The sequence below is a fragment of the Natator depressus genome, chromosome 2 (genome assembly GCF_965152275.1).
Source record: "Natator depressus isolate rNatDep1 chromosome 2, rNatDep2.hap1, whole genome shotgun sequence".
Taxonomy (NCBI): domain Eukaryota; kingdom Metazoa; phylum Chordata; order Testudines; family Cheloniidae; genus Natator; species Natator depressus.
The window spans coordinates 83,834,169-83,851,865 of NC_134235.1; the positions used below are offsets into that span (position 1 = coordinate 83,834,169).

The 17,697-nt window shown below is 41.0% G+C and overlaps 1 protein-coding gene across 2 annotated transcripts in view; it reads right to left on the reverse strand.

Annotated features, from left to right (window-relative positions):
• Window positions 1–17,510, reverse strand: part of DLGAP1 (DLG associated protein 1) — a 620,850-nt gene extending 603,340 nt beyond the window's left edge. For both annotated transcript variants that reach the window (XM_074944555.1, XM_074944554.1), the window contains exon 1: window positions 17,234–17,510. The gene's annotated coding sequence lies outside the window, so the exon portion shown is untranslated. The remainder of the gene's footprint in view (window positions 1–17,233) is intronic.
• Window positions 17,511–17,697: the final 187 nt, after the last annotated feature.

The following is a 17,697-nucleotide window of genomic DNA, read 5'->3' on the forward strand; positions in this document are numbered from 1 at the left end:
TTTTGGTTGAACACCAATAAAAGCAGGAGAGGGTTAAACACACATACATAGACAAACATAGCAAGTACTTCATTTAAAAGATTTTATAAGCAGCACCTTTTAATCTTTTAAATGAGGCCAGTAAAATTCTGACCAAGGCCTGGTCTACACCTAAAATTTAGGTGGACCTAGCTATGTCACTCAGCAGGTGTGAAAAAAACCACACCCGAGAGATGTAGTAAAGCCGACATAAGCCCAATTGCTGTGGAATTCTTCCATCAACTAGCTACCTTCTCTCCAGGGGATGGATTTACTACTGATGGAAAAACCTCTTCTGTCGCTCCAAAGTGTCTACACTACCTCAGCATAGCTGCAGTGCGACAGCTGTGCTGTTGCAGCACTTGTAGCGTGAGTCTTAGCAAGTTACAGTGCATCTAAGTTTAAAAAGGTGATACAGGCAACTTGAACTGTAAATGGGCTTACCAAAAAAGGAAATATTTCAAACTTTGAACTACAGTATTTCTGGTTATTCTCAAGGACAACACACTTCAGTTTTTAATTGGATTGTTTCCTTCGAATTACACAGACAAGAAGTTTGGAAGCTACAGCATCTGAACAGATCTTAACAGCTCTAGCTCTATTCATAACTGATATATCCCCAGAGTCTGGAGGCTTTGGAAGAGGGTTTTACATAAAAGTAGACACGCTAGATTGCCCCTCAACAATATAGGCACTACTGCAGACCATCATATCTGGATGCCTATATGGCTAGGTCTACAATACGAGCTAGGAGGTGTGATTCCCAGCTTGCATAGACATACACATGCTAGTTCTGATTTGAGCTAGCGCACTAAAAATAGTGCGGCCACAGAAACAGGGGCAGTACCATGCTAGCCACCCTGAGTAAAAACTCAGCTGAATCCTCATGACTATGTGATTCTACAATATGGAACTTCAGATGGAGGAGGGGTTCAGTTTTCTTTATTTAAAAATTTAGCACTTTACAATAACATACACACCCACACACTAAAAGAATGGTAGGATTGAAAAGCCAGGCGATACCAGAACTAAGCTTGCCCATGCTGTGTTATAGTGCTTATACAGAAAAGGGCTGCGTCTGCACTATAATGCTTACCTCTGCAATCTTCGCTTGCCTTTAATATATGGTCCACCTAAGCATACATGACCAAAACCATTACAATATATTTCTGATCTTCAGTTATTGAGAAACATGATAAATCCAGGGAAATGGGGTTTTGGCTCTGATGTTCCATGGGGAATAGAATTCTTTCCCCAAGATCATAGTCAGTAGCTCTGAAGAGCAGTCCCTGCCTTCCCTCCAATATTCTTCTGTGCTGCACCTCCCAGCACACAGTCCCCTCTTCTGCTGCCTATTGGGCCTTGTGTCAAGATTTTCAGCACTGTAATTACTGGGACTGCCCAGGACACCAAACCCCCAGTAGCATGCAAGGTGTACTGCAACTCAGAGGCAAGCACTATAGGTGCTCCAGGAGCTAGGCCTTGCTAGGCTTGATGGGTCCCAGTAACCACTCAGGCACATGGCTAAGGGAAAGGGAATTTTAATGGACCTGGCAGGAAAGGGAAAGGCTGCAAATATCTAGGTATAGAGGCTTGAACAGTTACAGTTCAAAGTGGTCAACAGCAGTTCTTGCCTGGGTCCTTGGGACAGTATAATAGAGAGTCAGGCCTAGTGCCTGAGCTGCCCTCTCCAATCCAGTCTCTACCTGAGTGAATAGGTGCTTGCAGGTTTCCAAGCCAGGCCCAGTTAGTCTCCCTCATCAGGGCCCCTCTGCACTGGCTCCCTGCAGTCACTGCTGCTCTCCCATATGTCCCACGCAGACCCGCAGTCACAGCCTGTTCCACTTGCAGCTCTGTACAGTTCTTAGGGCTTCTCCTCAGCTCCCATGGTTCTCAGCACATGGCTCATGCTTCACCTTCTCCTGCAGCTCCCACTTTGCTGTGCATCCACCTCACCCCAAGGGAGCCGGCACTTCCTGGCTCAGGACTTTTCCCTTACCTCATCAGGGGAAAGGGAAGTGCACTAGGAAGAGTGCTGATGGGCACTGTAGTCCCCTGCATAGCAGATCCATCACACCATCAACAGTAGATCCCAGAGTCACGTTAGAAGGCTGATACCTCAGCTACATAAAACAGCACCAGATGCTTCATGATCACAGGACTAAGCTGTACACAAGGAAGGAAACACAGCGTACTGGTAGTACATACCCCAATGGTCCCACTACTCTAAAAACATTTCTTAATTCCTAAAAATCAAGCACAAGTCACTTTCTCTTCAGTCCTAAAATCTTACTTTAATTTCACCTTGTTTTAGGACTGGGATACTATGTAATTGCACTCTCGTGCTCTCTCTTTCTCATGTTTTCTGTTGCTTTGCCTATATTTTCCAAAGCTAAGCCTAAACTGGATTCTAAAAATTGGTGCAGACATGCACAATATTTCAACATGAAAAATATACATTTTGCACAAGTACCAGATTGTCCATGTGTATGGCAAGCTCAACTCAGATACAGAGCTTTAAAGATTTAGCCTCTGAAGTTCAGGTTGAAAATAATATTGTTAATGAGTAGGTGATGTCATGAATGTCAGGAGGGTCATGGATTATGGGTCTGTTTGTTTTCCCTTAATATTTGTGCCTTTTAAAATGCTAGTACACATGCCAGTAAGTCGGATAGGTGAATGTCCTGGTTACACAGTGATGCAAACTCAGTCTCAAGAGAAAGATCACTAGAACTCCACCCGAGATTAGACAGAGACACACGAAAGCCAACACTGAAGGGACACAATGGACTTTACTGATAGACTCACAATATGTTCAAGTGAAGGTAAGAGAAGTATTGAGGGGCTTACAAGTACTAGACGAATACAAAGGAAAAGGGGTGACAGCAAGGTGCTACAGTATTAGAAATAATAAATGAGGAAGAAAAAATGAATGATGTTTAGAGGCCGATTTTCAGAAGTGCTCTGCACTCAGCAGTTTCCGTTGAGAACACAGTAAGCTGCTGGGTGATGAGCTCCTTTGAAAATCTGGCCCTAGTTGTGTGCCCTGAGCACTTTTGAATAGCTGGTTCTCAGCGCACAAAGAGTAATATGTGAGCCTCATTATCCAAAATAGCATTCCATACAAAAAACCTACATTAAGAGAGTATTAAAGTTGATCAGTTAAGCACTCAACAGTCAAGTAAAAGGAAAGTTGAGTCTGCACACTCTGCCCATTCTGCATATTCATTATTGTTATTTCTATTACAGTAGCACTTTGTGGTCCCATGTGAGTTTGGGCTTCCATTGGGCTACTCATATAAACACATTGTGACGTTGCACCCCATAATGTTTTATGGAAATATGCTTATGAATGTATATATGACATAACTGAAAAATGTTTTATGCTACATATGCCGTGTAACATATCTCTGTAAAGGTTATGATCTACTGAATATATTCATCCTATTTGTATACATGTATCATTTTTGTATTCGAAGTTATGAATATTGGCTGTGTACTTGTTTCATTTTAAGTAGCCTTAGTTCAGCTTCTTTAGAAAGGAATCATAGATGTTTATGCTGTTCAGTAATACACTGTTTTAGTTCTAACACTAAAATTCTCACAAATATGTGTTATGTAGTGACACATGAATCACTGATGATATTTTAAAAAATATGTACAGAGGGCCTGATGTAGTGCTTATTGGAGTCAATGGTAGTCTGTTAACTTAAACGGACAGCAGTTCAAGGTCCTATGGATTATTCCATTTATACTAAACCATAAGTTATTTCTATATTGATAAATATTTTAGATGTACATTTTACAGTCAGGATTCGTGACAAACTTTTTTGGGGACAACTCAATGAGACTCAGTGGGTAAAATCCTGGCCCCATTTACATCAATGGGGGTTTTGCCATTGTCTTCAACATGGCCGGGAGGATTTTACTCTGTATATAAATTATGACGGTATCTCAACAATTCTAATACAGTCTGACCTTAGAGAATACCTTATTGAAGTTAATATGAATGGATTGCAATTCAGGTTCTTGATAAACTAAATTTTGTGATTAATGATAGATTTTTAGAAATAGGAGCATGCTTTCCTTCTAACCCCTTACTAATTTCATGTATCAGACAATTATGTGGAAAATAATGGTATTTGTTACAGTTTGTTTAGCTCTGTAATTTGTTTATGAATTTACCATTTTCACATTAATGTAGTATTATATTAAGTATTTGTAACAAAACCTTTTTTATTTAACTAACGTAAGTGGTCTGAACTTGCAGAAATGAACTATTTAATTTACCATCTGTGAAATGGGAAATTCACTTCTAAACTGTCATCATAAATACAGGCCTAAATATTTTAAAGCTCGAAGAGACTGATTTGTTACTTTCACGCTTTGCTGTACATTTTTATTACTTGATTTGACAAAGGTCACTTGAACAAAGTGCTTATTTACAGTTAAGCTAGATAAAAACACAGAAATTATTTAGACTGTTTCAGTTTGATGTAGCTTTCTTCTGTGGTTTAAGTCATAATTTATATATAAATCCTTTTCCTTTTACAAAGCACAGCTTTGCTTCAAATTCCAGACAATATAGTTAAGCTGAATAGCGAACATTTCTTTAAAGCTATAAGCAGAAAAATATTTTTTCAGTTATTTGCTACTGTATTCAGCTTCATACATATGATTTGTCAAATTATAATATTACTGCATAGAAAATAAGCCTTTTCCTTTGCACTTTTCATGCTTGTTTATCTTAACCTCAGTCTACTGTGATGCCTAATGTGGCACTTATAGAATATTAAGTCACGAAAGTGGGGACTGGTCCTGCTTTGAGCAGAGGGTTGGACTAGATGACCTCCTGAGGTCCCTTCCAACCCTGATATTCTATGAAAGACAAATTCTTTCCTGACATAATCTAACAGATATATATCACAGGTGAATTTGTTCCCATTTCTTTAGCCAGTGATGCAATACCCCTGTCAAACAGTCACTTTTCTTCAGAAAAGTATTGTATGAGATCAGAGAATTAAGTATGTGTACATATCATATTCCAAAAATTAGAATTCCAGAACAACCAACATAATGTACTTGGCTCCAAGTACTTAGTTTCACACCTACTTGAATTTGGCATTGGGTCACATTCATCCCTGGTATAACTCCATTTACTTATTGATGATATGCTAGAGAAGAACCTGGCCTTTGGTGCTTAATGTCTCCTGAGAGATAGGATAATGAAAATGTAATTTGTGCTTCCTTGCAGCACTAGGTAGGAATTTACCTGAAATCAATGGATAGTGAGTGCCCAAGGAAAACAGGATCAGACCTATTTTGACATTATGAAAAGGCTAAAAAATGTTCTTTGGCAGAACTATTTCCTTAGTATTTTTTTTGATTTCATATTTTTTATTAAATACAAACTGAACTAGTAAAAACAGTTAATGACTAAGTCATGATTAATTTTGCCTTTTTTTTCCCCAAAAGAGTATTTACCCAACTCTAAATACAGCCAAATTAATCCTACGTTTTCAGCATTTTTCCTTATGATTTTTACAGTGGGTGGGAAAACAACCCTTGAAACTATGTGTACTAAACTTAAGTAAGTACGCTGATAGATTACAGCATTTATTCAAATTTATCCCTGAGAAAATCCAATGAATTTACTCAGTGTGACTAGCAGAATATTGTAAAGATAATAATGGAACCTAGCAGACAGGAAGTATTATTCGTAAAGGTTCTGTAAAATTGTTTGAGGGCAATAATCCATGACTAATCTGAAAATTCAGACACCAAAACGTGATTTTTTTTTTAGGTCTCCATTTCTCACGGATTTCAATGTGTGCAGTCCACACACTGATTAATTCATTTTAAATTTTTGTTCACTATACTGTGGCTTTGCTATAATTTGTCTTCTGCAAAACACACAGCAGGCAGTTAAGCTTAAAACAATACTTAGCAAGGATGAACAAACCAGAAAATGACCAACTACTTGGGTTACAAACATTGTATAACTTTTCGTGAGCTACAGCTCACTTCGGACGTATCCGATGAAGTGAGCTGTAGCTCACGAAAGCTTATGCTCAGATAAATTGGTTAGTCTCTAAGGTGGCACAGGTCTCCTTTTCTTTTTGCGAATACAGACTAACACGGCTGCTACTCTGAAACCTTTGAGAACAGACTCTGTCTTAGAATGTACATTGTATGTTTCAGTATCTAATATACGGCCCAGTCCTGCTCCAAGTGATGTCAATGGGAGATGTACAATTAATTTCACTAGGCATAGGAACTGGCCTCTTGATTACTCAAACTAAAACACAGGCTACTAATCATTTCAAAAATTGTTTGGTCAAAAAGTTACTTGTTTCAAATATATATGAAATATAGTTAATTCAGTGGTCCTTTAAATATTCCTGTATCATATGAAAGAATGCATTCAGCTATGGCTTTGAATAGTAACTTACTACACAAATAAAAACCAATTTGTTTGTATCTGGTTAGACAGAATGAACCACATCTATGAATCTAAATTGTTGTAATAAATTATTGGACTCTACTGGCGATAGGAAAACCTTTATCATATTAGGCTTCACAGTACAGCTGTACTATAGTCAATTTTTTAAAAATTCATTCATATATCACAGCACACTAAATAATGAAGTGATTATTTACAGTTTGTGTACGGCACACATCTGCTTATATAAAATTCTTTCAAAATACTATTTGCTCTGCCATTATCAATCTGCTGTGGTTATTATAGTGGTAAACTTTCCCATTCCACTGTGATTGTATCCATGGTGATATTACATGGCCAGTGGTATTCAACTAACACAGAGTGTTAATTCTCAACACTATAAGTGTGTTTTCAAGGGTAGTATGAAGGGTTTGATCACTAAGGGCTGGATTGGGCTTTCAGGTTTAGCCCAGAGTAAGTGTCCTGCCACAGAAGCAGCCCCAGGAAGAAATTCACAGCCAAAATTCCTCCTGAAAGGATTCCACTTACTTCCCCCTTACATTTGCCCAGCTACTCCCAGGCTCTCTCCACACTGTGGGGAGTTTCTAGAGACCAGGGGCAGAACTAAACTGCAGGTAGACTAAGAAGTCATGGAGGTTAAGGGATCTTACTCCCTCCCTGCTTGGCTGAGTAAGACAAGATCCTAAAAGATCAATCCTGCCTAGACAAAAATGCAAAACCTAAAGGAAGGAAACCTCGGTCTCAGCATATACTCCAGGTTTGCATCCATGTTGCTGACTTAGGGCCAGCAACCATTGGGAGTTGGGAGACAGGAGCAGTGAACAAGGCCAACTGTTTGCATGTAAAGCTTCAGCCCAATGCTAATGCAATGTCAATAGATTTATCTGTCTTTCATTGTAAAAGACCAATTCATACAACACAACTGGGATAATGCAATGCTAGTCTATTCAAACAGTCCTGGGACCAACATAATAGTCAGTTTTGAATGCATTATAGTTGGGAAGGAATTTGACATGAAATATCCTGAGCGGGCCAGCATGTCTAAATCGATCTCTGAACCACTTATAAAAGTCCTATATTCTCCTCTACTATGGTAAGGGAAGCAAAGAAGATTAAAATGGGGCAGCAGAGCTCCCAATGGGTCACAACTGTTCTGTAAAAACACACAGTCCTATTGGACCTGTTCACAATCCTGAATCCTCCATTTGTTATGTCTTACTACAATAAGAAGTCTTTCTGAACTATGTTGTGTTTTACAGAATAAGAGCCTGACCCTGCAAACCTTCTCCCAGTATTCTCCATGTGAAGTTGTGTGTGAAAGACTTGCATGATTTAGTCCTAAATAATAACATACTGTATTATACACTGCTCTTCAACAACAGTTTAACATGAGCTCATTATACACAAATAACTAACTTCAATAGTTTGAGATTTTTTGCAGCTCTGATTTACATATGTACGTGGTCTCCAGGTGACAGTAAAGATCAGATATGCAGCAGTCTAAGTTTTAGAGGAAAGACTTTCTTCATAAATTCATCTGTTCTCCAGCCTAATATGAAGGTCCAACTCTCTTCTGGCCATACTAAAGTTCAAGAGCTTACATACTGAGCGAGGTGGATGGCATAAGCCAACCTGCAGTGTCCACAGAAATAGAAAATCTGCCAGGGGAGTGGGTTTGGAGGCAGAGAGCCAAGTCCCTGCATCATCTTCCAAGGGGTGTAAACCTTGTCCCAGTGACTGAAGAGTTCAGAAGAAACTGAAACATGATGCTGAGTCCTCCTGCTCCTCCTAAGGTCCGCTGCTACAGACAGGTTTTCCCAAGGGCAATCTAGGCCTAGAATAAGGGGAGTATTATTGATTCAATGCATGTACCTTGTTCACTTTTTCCACACTCTGTAGAGAAGTCTGGGCTTCTAAAAAGATGGTATGATCGAATCCCTTACTATATATGTTCATCTCCAAAAGTAACACAAAAAATAGCAGGTAAGTAGTAGGCTAAGCATAATCAATTAAGGTGTCTGTACAGCATTTGAGTAATGGAACATCCCCAATGTAACACAACACTTACCTGCTGTTCATATAACAAACTCATCCGCTTTTGATAGGTCAAGGAGCTTGTCTTGCATTCCCTGATCAAACAGGTCTCCATTAAAGTGAGTGCCGGATCAAGCCCAGGGTACACACTGAAGTGTTTTTGTAGGAACTCCATTTCTTATTTATGCAAAAGGTAAAGTGTGTACATTAATTCAAAACATGCTGCATTGGTTTTATATGTACTTAGCACACTATTGGTGCTTTGTAACTAAAGGTAGTCAAATACTGTATTGCAGAACATGTCCATGTTTCTACCCTTTATTATTTGCGATTTTTGAACATTCACATGAATGGGTCTTTGTTTACATGAATTTGGGGGGCCAGGCTTGTCTTCATAAGGATATTCATACTTGTCTAGATCCCCCATTTACCGATGTAATTATTGTTAATAGCAGCATATTATTTATAGAACTGGACAAATTACTGATTGTAAACAAGTTACCTGATTACATTTATCCCTTTTTTTCTGTTTGCAAACTGACCCTGTAACTTGCAAGTAGCTGCCAAATACTTTACGCTAATGAACTGTCTCTGGGTTGTAAATGTACTGTTCACTTAGCCCATTCATTATTTATTTGTGGTGTATAATTGGTCACATAAGCCATGCAATGTTGTTTCTGTCTATTGACTGGATGACTGAAACACTTAACTAGCAATAGACGACAAAAGAATAGAAAATACTCCTTTTCATGCACAAATACCCGTGTTCACACATAATTTTGCCATACATCTCCCATTATAAAACACCGTTCAAATTCCCAGATGGCAAACATACACCATCCTCAGTTACAGAGAAGTAAAATAGCATCATGAACATTCTGCAGCCCAGAAATCTATTAGAGCATTGTTGTTGATATATGCTAAGAGATCTTTATTGGTATCACAACTACCATACACATTTGCAGATTTTAAGAGGAAAATGTTAATTACCATGTACTATCTTGCCTTATGTTACTAACCTATTAGAAACTAACTGTTATTCATCTGCAATTAAACATTAAGTACTGTAGTTAAACTGATACGGGCCTTATGACAACTCTGCAGAATTTCTTGGGGGGAAAAACAAACAAAAACCCTCTCATCTTTCAAGTGATTGTGTCTGTGTCATATCTGTATGGTTTAGACTACAGTTTTAAAAATGGAAATCTAAGAACCAATAAAACAAATGAGTTCATAGCATCTTAGCAGGTAGATTTACAAATACTGCTCTCTTGGATAAGTGAACAGCCAACTGGTTTGTTCACCACACATTAGCCTCTACTGACTTTAACATCAGTACCTCTACTACAAATACTTTTAGATTAATCTTCTATCAGCAAGAAAAAAATTCGGAGGGCATGAAACAAAGGCTCTATAGTGCAATTTTGAGTTTATTTAGTGCAGCAGATATCTAATCTCTTGACCAAATATTATCATAAATAAGTGCATCAATAAAAATAATGCCTTTTCTCACTAAGAATGACTGTTTCCCAAATAAATTTAAGCATTTCCCTATGATCTGTGAAAAATCAACAATACTCTATACAGTATATTTTTTGGATACACAATTACTGATCTAATAACTGTCAATGCTAGGTTTCAGAGTAGCTGCCGTGTTAGTCTGTATTTGCAAAAAGAAAAGGAGTATTTGTGGCACCTTAGAGACTAACCAATTTATTTGAGCATAAGCTTCCGTGAGCTACAGCTCACTTCATCGGATGCATTCAGTGGAAAATACAGTGGGGAGACAGAGAACTGTGTATATAAATCTCCCCACTGTATTTTCCACTGAATGCATCCGATGAAGTGAGCTGTAGCTCACGGAAGCTATGCTCAAATAAATTTATTAGTCTCTAAGGTGCCACAAGTACTCCTTTTCTTTTTGTCAATGCTAGCTGAGTCAGTGTATAAACAAACATACAGTGCATACATTTATTAAAATTATAAATGCTAGAAACAAATGTCTAACTATTCAGGATGATTTTTCCCATAGAAAATGGCTTAATAATATTGTATGCTATGCATTGAATTATACTATATTATACTATAATATAACATCATACTAATGTTTTCCAGCTAACATACCTATACAATTAGCCTGTTTGGATCTGGATTAAATTAATTTGTTTTGACATCACAATGGTTATAATATTTTATTTTATTTTTTACAGCCAGTGTGGCTACCGCCTAAGAACTCATAAAAATAAGTCTACCTGCACTATTTATCCTTTGTGTGAGTTTTTCCCTGTTTATTCTAATATGCTTCTCAGCCATGTAATACACCTCTTGTCACTGGGAGAAAAAATGGTATTTGCCAAATATGTTTAAGAACATTTGTTTAAGTTCCTCTCTTCATCAAACAAGCCTTTACTCCATGAGGAAGAGACCTGCTCTCTCTGAGATGAGGCAAACAGTTGGGTAGCTGATGTGCTACAACAGAATCCCATTTTGTAAGAACCTACAGGAATTCAGTCTTCTTGAGTTCTACAGAATTGTCCTGTGGCAGAAAAGATTAAAACAAAGAGGTATGGCAGCAATACAGTTGACAGGAGGAATATCAACTACAATAGCAAATACTGGGCTAAATTATGCCCGGCTGCTCTACAGGTACATAAGCAGAGAGTGGGTGTGACCTGGGAAGAACAAAAAGCCTCTTTCAGCCTCCTTGTGAAGTCGTTAGACACAGTTGGAGCCTCAGTGACCCCTCAAACTACTAGCATCCCTTAGGCCCACGGCAAAAGGAGAGGAAGTAGCTGGGCCTTGTCTCACCGTATACCACAGAGATGTACCATTGGCATGGGAGAATGCTCAACCCCTTGAAGAAGTCATAGCACCAGGCATGACCTCCCTGAGTACTCGGGAGTTCCATGAGGCATTGTGTTTTTCGGAGACATGATGCCTCCCCCAGTGCTCCTGCTGGAGCAGTGCATCTCCACACTAACCCCTTACTAAGGTGGTGGGTAAAAGGTACAGTTGAGTCTATTATGAACTAATGGAAACCAAGGTTTCTTTTTCATTTCTCAACACTTTAACTGTGTGTAAGACAAGGTGAGAACATCACACAAAGCAGTTCTCAACATGTTAAACCTCCAAGTGTAATGAACATTGCATAAACTGAGATTATAGTCAGAAAAAGTATCCCAATCAGAGAGATACTTACATGCTCAGCCTATGAAACTATCATCTCCCAGTACAGCTGCAGAATACCAGCAAATAATTGGCTATAGAAGTTACTTTTAGGGCAGCTGCCACAGAAACCCCCACTCTCTATTATGGGATGCTTATTTATTTATTAAACACGGGCCTGCCATTTTACCAGCCCACCTTAGAACCTGGAGCATTCTCATTAAAACCAGTTAACTGCCGCTGTTACTTTTTACATGTATGCTCTAGCTAGGAGTTAAGACTGAGCCTGGAAGAGAGAGAGAGTGTCCAAGCAGGTTCTCAGTAGTCCTGGGAAGCACAAGATGGAACACATTCTTCTCCTCACCTAGGTCCTGCACAGAATGGAGATTTATTGGACCGAACAACATTGGGCATAATCTGTGGGACAATCAAATACAAACTGGCAATACACAACTTTGAGAGCCAGAGATAAAATGTCACAACTGAATCAAAGCCTGAAGGAAGACAACCTACTGGCATCTAGTAGCTTACTCTTCTTCACACACTTATTCAGAGGTCCCACACAGTTCTCAGATCGCCAGTTTTCTTGTGCATGGGAAATCAGAAAGGATAAGAATCTTTTTACATAGGTTTGAGGTTGGAAAGGAAGGAACTGCGAGACAGCATGCTGGTCTGAAATTCTTATAATATAGGAACAAACACCATGGTGTGGAATTGGAATGATAGTGTCTAATATGGGAAGGGTAACGGACAGCCTACAGAGCAGTAGTCTCCAAACTAGGATGCGTGCACCCCAGGGGGTGCGCGAGATGATCCCAGGGGGTGCGCGGCACAAGGAGCACAGCCGGATGGTACTCCGCCAGTTTTTTTCTTCAGCGGCAGCTCTGCACGTCCACAGCTGGTGTTCCCCTCCAGTGGCACGTCTGCGGCAGCAGGTCTTCCGGTCTTCTTCTGTCGACAGTACATCTGCGGCAGCAGGTCATCTGGTCTTTACCCTGGGGGGTGCGTGAGCCAAAAAATTTGGAGACCACTACTATAGAGAACCCTTTGAAAATGGCTTCTCACTGATCAAATACTGTTCCCTCAGCTTAAAAGAAATAAAATGCAGCTGTCCACATACTAGAAAACAGTGAAAAGGGGTGCAACGTCTGTTCTCTTTAGTAGATCATGTTCCAAAGGTATCTGGTTTTGCATATAGTGATGGCTTCTTGAGCTGGTATTGATGTGATAGTGAGAACAGTTTTCTAAAAAAGAAGGGATAACGAGGTAGCTCCCATGGAAACATGGTGGAAGTGGAGGGTTCCTGGGGCAGAAATATGTTCCATGATTCCAAAGCATCCTGAATCATTCTAGAGGGTGTATAGACCTGAACAACTTGCCACCAAGAGTAGTTTGAGGAGCTAGACTTGGAATTAGTATCTTCCTTCTAATTACCGATCCTCAAGTGATACTAGTATTTGTATTAAGGCTGGTTGCTCTAGCAGATGTTTTCAAATTACCCAATTTTATCAGTACACATATCTTTACCCAAATAGAAATCTGGACATCAAAGAGCAACACAAAAAGAAAATCACTGCCCCTAGCATATGTTTTCAAATTATCCAAAGCCATGTCATAACACCATAAGAAACTTTGTCCAAGAAAGCCCTACATAACAAAGAAGAAAGGTCCATCATTCCTCCAGAAGTAGAATAAAAAAGAAATTAAATAAATAAGGTTCTGTGAGTTCTTAGACATAGTTAGGGCCAGCACGTGGCAGGTCTTCAAACCAACTGCCTTAGAGAAAAAAAGTGCTTTCTCCAAAGAGCAAAAAGCTGTATTCATGAAGGTCAACCCTACAGGTATGGAAGAAACAAAATGTGGGGCAACAACTGCAGCACTGCTGCGCATGTTGCAAGCTTCGGAGAGACCATGCAAGGATACTGTGCACCTCCTGCATGACCACAGCTGTGTTTGAGATAGCACAGAGGAAGCATTAGGGAGCAGCAAAGGCCCAGCTATGCAGAGTCACTCAACAACAATCCCATGTAGAAGAGGATGGTGCCAGTGACTGCTGTTAGAAGCTATAGAATGGATATGCTTGTATCCTTGTCCTGAGGTAAGGGAAAGGATTCCATTCTTCTAGTTCCCATGGAGATCCCCTACTCAGGTTCCTTTGGCTGGACTTTGTGCAGAGGTCCAGAATTTGGAATTAACAGAGGCACACAACATGTATTATATATTCCTGACAAAAACAGCCTTCTTAAATCTTGAAAGATAACACCGTAGAAGCTGTAAAAATTAATTTTGGTTACAGAGATTAAGGATAGGATACAATATCTCATGATTAAGTGCCGTAAGCTCTATCTTCTTAAAATGACACCACAGATTTGACGGCATTGTGCCCGTCTGTTACAGTTAGAATATCTTGAATCAAGTTTTACACTCTGAGACCACAGCATGAAAATCACAGTGTGAAATTGTGTGGATGGTATTTTCAAAAGCTATTTGTTAAGGAATTGAGTTCTAATATACTATTTTATTAACTATATGCACACATCTTGTATTTCCCAGATGCTAACATGACTAATTCAGTTGCCCCAGGTGCAATATCATTATAGGAAGGACAACTTCACAAAATCTCTCACACACATTTTATATTTTTTTGATTAAGTCCCATCCAACACTAAATAGATTAGAACGGTCTCTGATTAAGCCACTATTTACAAAATGTAGTATCAAAATGCCAGTTTAGTTGAGAAAAAAACCTTTAATTCAGAAAAATATATAAAGCGAAGCAATATTGTTACTTTATTTTTGAAGTTACCTAATTACCTCTCTAGCAAATACAGCATTTATGATGTTTGTTTTCACTAGCTGACGTCTGATTTCAATAATTCGGAAGTATAACAGGAAAACAAGTATAAACAGTGAAGGAGGAAATAAAGAAATACAGTGGTTGTCAAACACTGAGTATTCAACAACAGTTAACAGTGGTATCAGATACTCCAGTTGTTTCAGGATAACCCCTGTACTTAACAGGGGGAATACTGGTGGAACAGGTAACATCTATCAAATCTGCAGAAACTTTTGAAGTGTGCTACTATATCTCAAAGACCTTTGCAGGGTAATGTTGCTTTTTTAAAATTGACCACTATATAAAATAGTATATGTTCATTAATATAGTATATGTTTAATAATTATGCAATGCAACAGGGAGAGCATCTGTCATCTATGATGATCTACTTCTAAATTAATATCAAGGGCATAGATGTTATAATCAGAATGTTAGACAACTATTCTCAGTGTTTTCCGGTCTTTATCATAGGTCAGCTACTTTTTTCAATAAATATTGCTGGTAGTAATATCTTTTTAAATAAAAATGTATTTCTATAATTCTAGTAAATATAAAAATATGAATAAAGTAATATTATCCAAAAATCAATCACATGTAGAATCAAAGCAGTTCCTGATAAACATTAATTTCTCAGCATTCCCCCCCAGACTAAATAAGCACATCAATCTTGTTTAAAAATAAACACAGTACAATATTTTCTGGCTGTTATCTTTAGCTAGATTACAAAAATAAAAACAATTACATAATAGCCCTTGCTAAATGTGATATTTTTCCTCAAGACACTGGGGGATTTATATAAATTTGAATCTGTTCACAGTAGGTAAGAGTAATCCTCCAAAACAAGATATGTTCCATTTCTCCCACTCTGCCTCTTAGAAATCTAGAAAATAATTTTTAAAAAGACAAACATGCAAGATTTATATGTTCTCCAAATTTGCTTTTGAAATGCCTTTAATCCCCACCTATACTACCAATCAAGACACAAGAAGAAAAACTCCTGGTGATTGTCTGGGAGGCCATGTTTACACCCTTTACTTTCTGTACACCATTCCTGCTCAAAAATGCAAACCAAACGAAAATCCCCATTATGAACACTGAGTAGCATCTTGGGCAGTAAAAATGCCTTCCCGAAACCCAACCCAAGTTAAAGAACCAAAATTCCTAATCAAATAGCATAAATGAGACTTCTCAGTGTCATATTTTCCCAGCTGTCCCTAACAGCAACTTCAAATACCTTGTGGTCCTCAGCTCCTAGCCCAGATTGAATACTGGCCATTTTACCCCCTGGAGCGGGAAGACAAACAATCCTGACTTTTCCGAAGCTGTCCAGTTAACATTTACGGATCTTTACAATATGTTGTTTACATTTGGCTGCTTATTTGTGTTAGATGTTTTGAGGAAAAAATGCCACAGTGAAACACCTCTCTACCATGAAAAGGGTTGGGACAATGAGCTTCTTGTTCATCTAAGCCTTGACCTCCCCACTCATTCCCTTCATACAAACACACAGACCAGGTTTGCTGTTCCTTAACTAGTCATTGGGTTTATTAGCGAGGGTCCTCCAGACATTTCAGTGCTGAACCTCTTTTAGCATCACCTAAACCAAACGCATTAGCTTAAACTGACAAGGAACTATGACCAATTCATCCTTCCCAGGCTTTTCAGTCACCCTCTCTCGCACAGAGAGAGATTTCCACTTCCTAAATACAGCAGCGCAGACTCCCGGAATGCAGTCTTCATGTCTTCCCCCTTTCTGCCTCGAAAGCTTCTCCAGCAGCTGCACTCCCAGAAAATGAAAGTGTAATTTGTTATCCCCCTCCCCAGCCCTGCGGAGCGGGCATTGTTTGATTTTAAACCTAGCCCGCTTTACTCAATTTGCTCGCCCTGAGCTACAGAATACAGGGTCTTCCCTCGGTGTCAGGGAATACCCAGCTCGGGGCTTTGCTGGGAGAGCACACAATTCTCACCCTACTTCTTTTTCCAGTGGGGGGTGGAGGGAGGATGCAAGCCGAACGAGCTGTCAAGCCCACACGGCAAGCCAGGGACCTATTTTAGTAGCCTCTGCTGTACTACCATCCTGTGTGTGTGTGCGCGTCTCTGTGCTAGGTGCACGGGGGGGCAGCGATCGCTAACATGGTTACTACATCCCCACGGTGTTGTGAACTAGGAATGAGTCCAAGCGGATCGGGGCTGGAAATCTGCTAGAATACCAGAGAGAGAGACACCCGGCGGGCGAGCGGGCAGCGGGCGAGTCAGGGGGGCAACAGGCGAGGGAGGGCTCCCTGCTTCCCGCCCAGACACCCGCGGCAAGCCACAACGCGGGGCCAGCCACAAACTCCCCAGCCCTACGATGCACCAAATGGGGGCGGGAGGGGCGACACAGGCGCCTTCCCTCGCCACTCTCCAGCCCCCCACTAGTGATGCTCGCCTCCCTGGCAGTAATGGCAAGACCTCGCCTCTCCTGCCCCACACCCCCCGCCAGCAGCAGCCTGCAGCGGGGCCCGCGTTTGCTAAGCACCACACACACCAGCCCCTCCACACAGAGCCGGGGCTGGGGGGCGACACCTCTCCCCGGGAAGGGAGTCCCACAGCCCCCAGGAGCAGCCGCCCCCGAGGCCAGGCGGAGGGGGCCCCGCCCGCTTGCCAGGGGCAGAATGCAGCGCCCCGCATGCCGCCCGTTTACACGGCCGGCAAACAACACCGAAGCGCGTCTTTACCTTGGGGTGCCCGCGCTCCGGCTGTCCAGCGCTGGCGGCAGAGCCGGGAACTGGGAGGAGAGGGAGGCAGCTGCAGCTAATCCCCTGTTTGTGGCCAGGCTTCCCGCAGCAGCCGTGTGCGGGGCGCCTTTGCCCCGCGTGGCAGCGCGCAGCCCTCCCGGCCAGGCGCGGGCGGCTGCTCTGGAGTCCTGCAGCGCGCGGCTCTGGCTGCGCCTGGGGAGGGAGACTGGCCGCTTGCACACGCGTGTGCGCACGTTAGTGCTGCTGGGGGGAGGAGGAGAAGAAAGAAGAGGAGGAGGGGAGAGGGGAGGAGCCCTGCGCTCCCTCGCCCACCCACCACAGCGGTCGCTGCAGCCCTCGCTGGTGCTGGCCCCTGCACCCGCATGCAGCCTGCGCGGTGCCCCGCCGCGGCTCCCCAGGAGCTGGCCGCAGGGTGCCCAGGCGAGCCTGCCTCCCCCTTGACC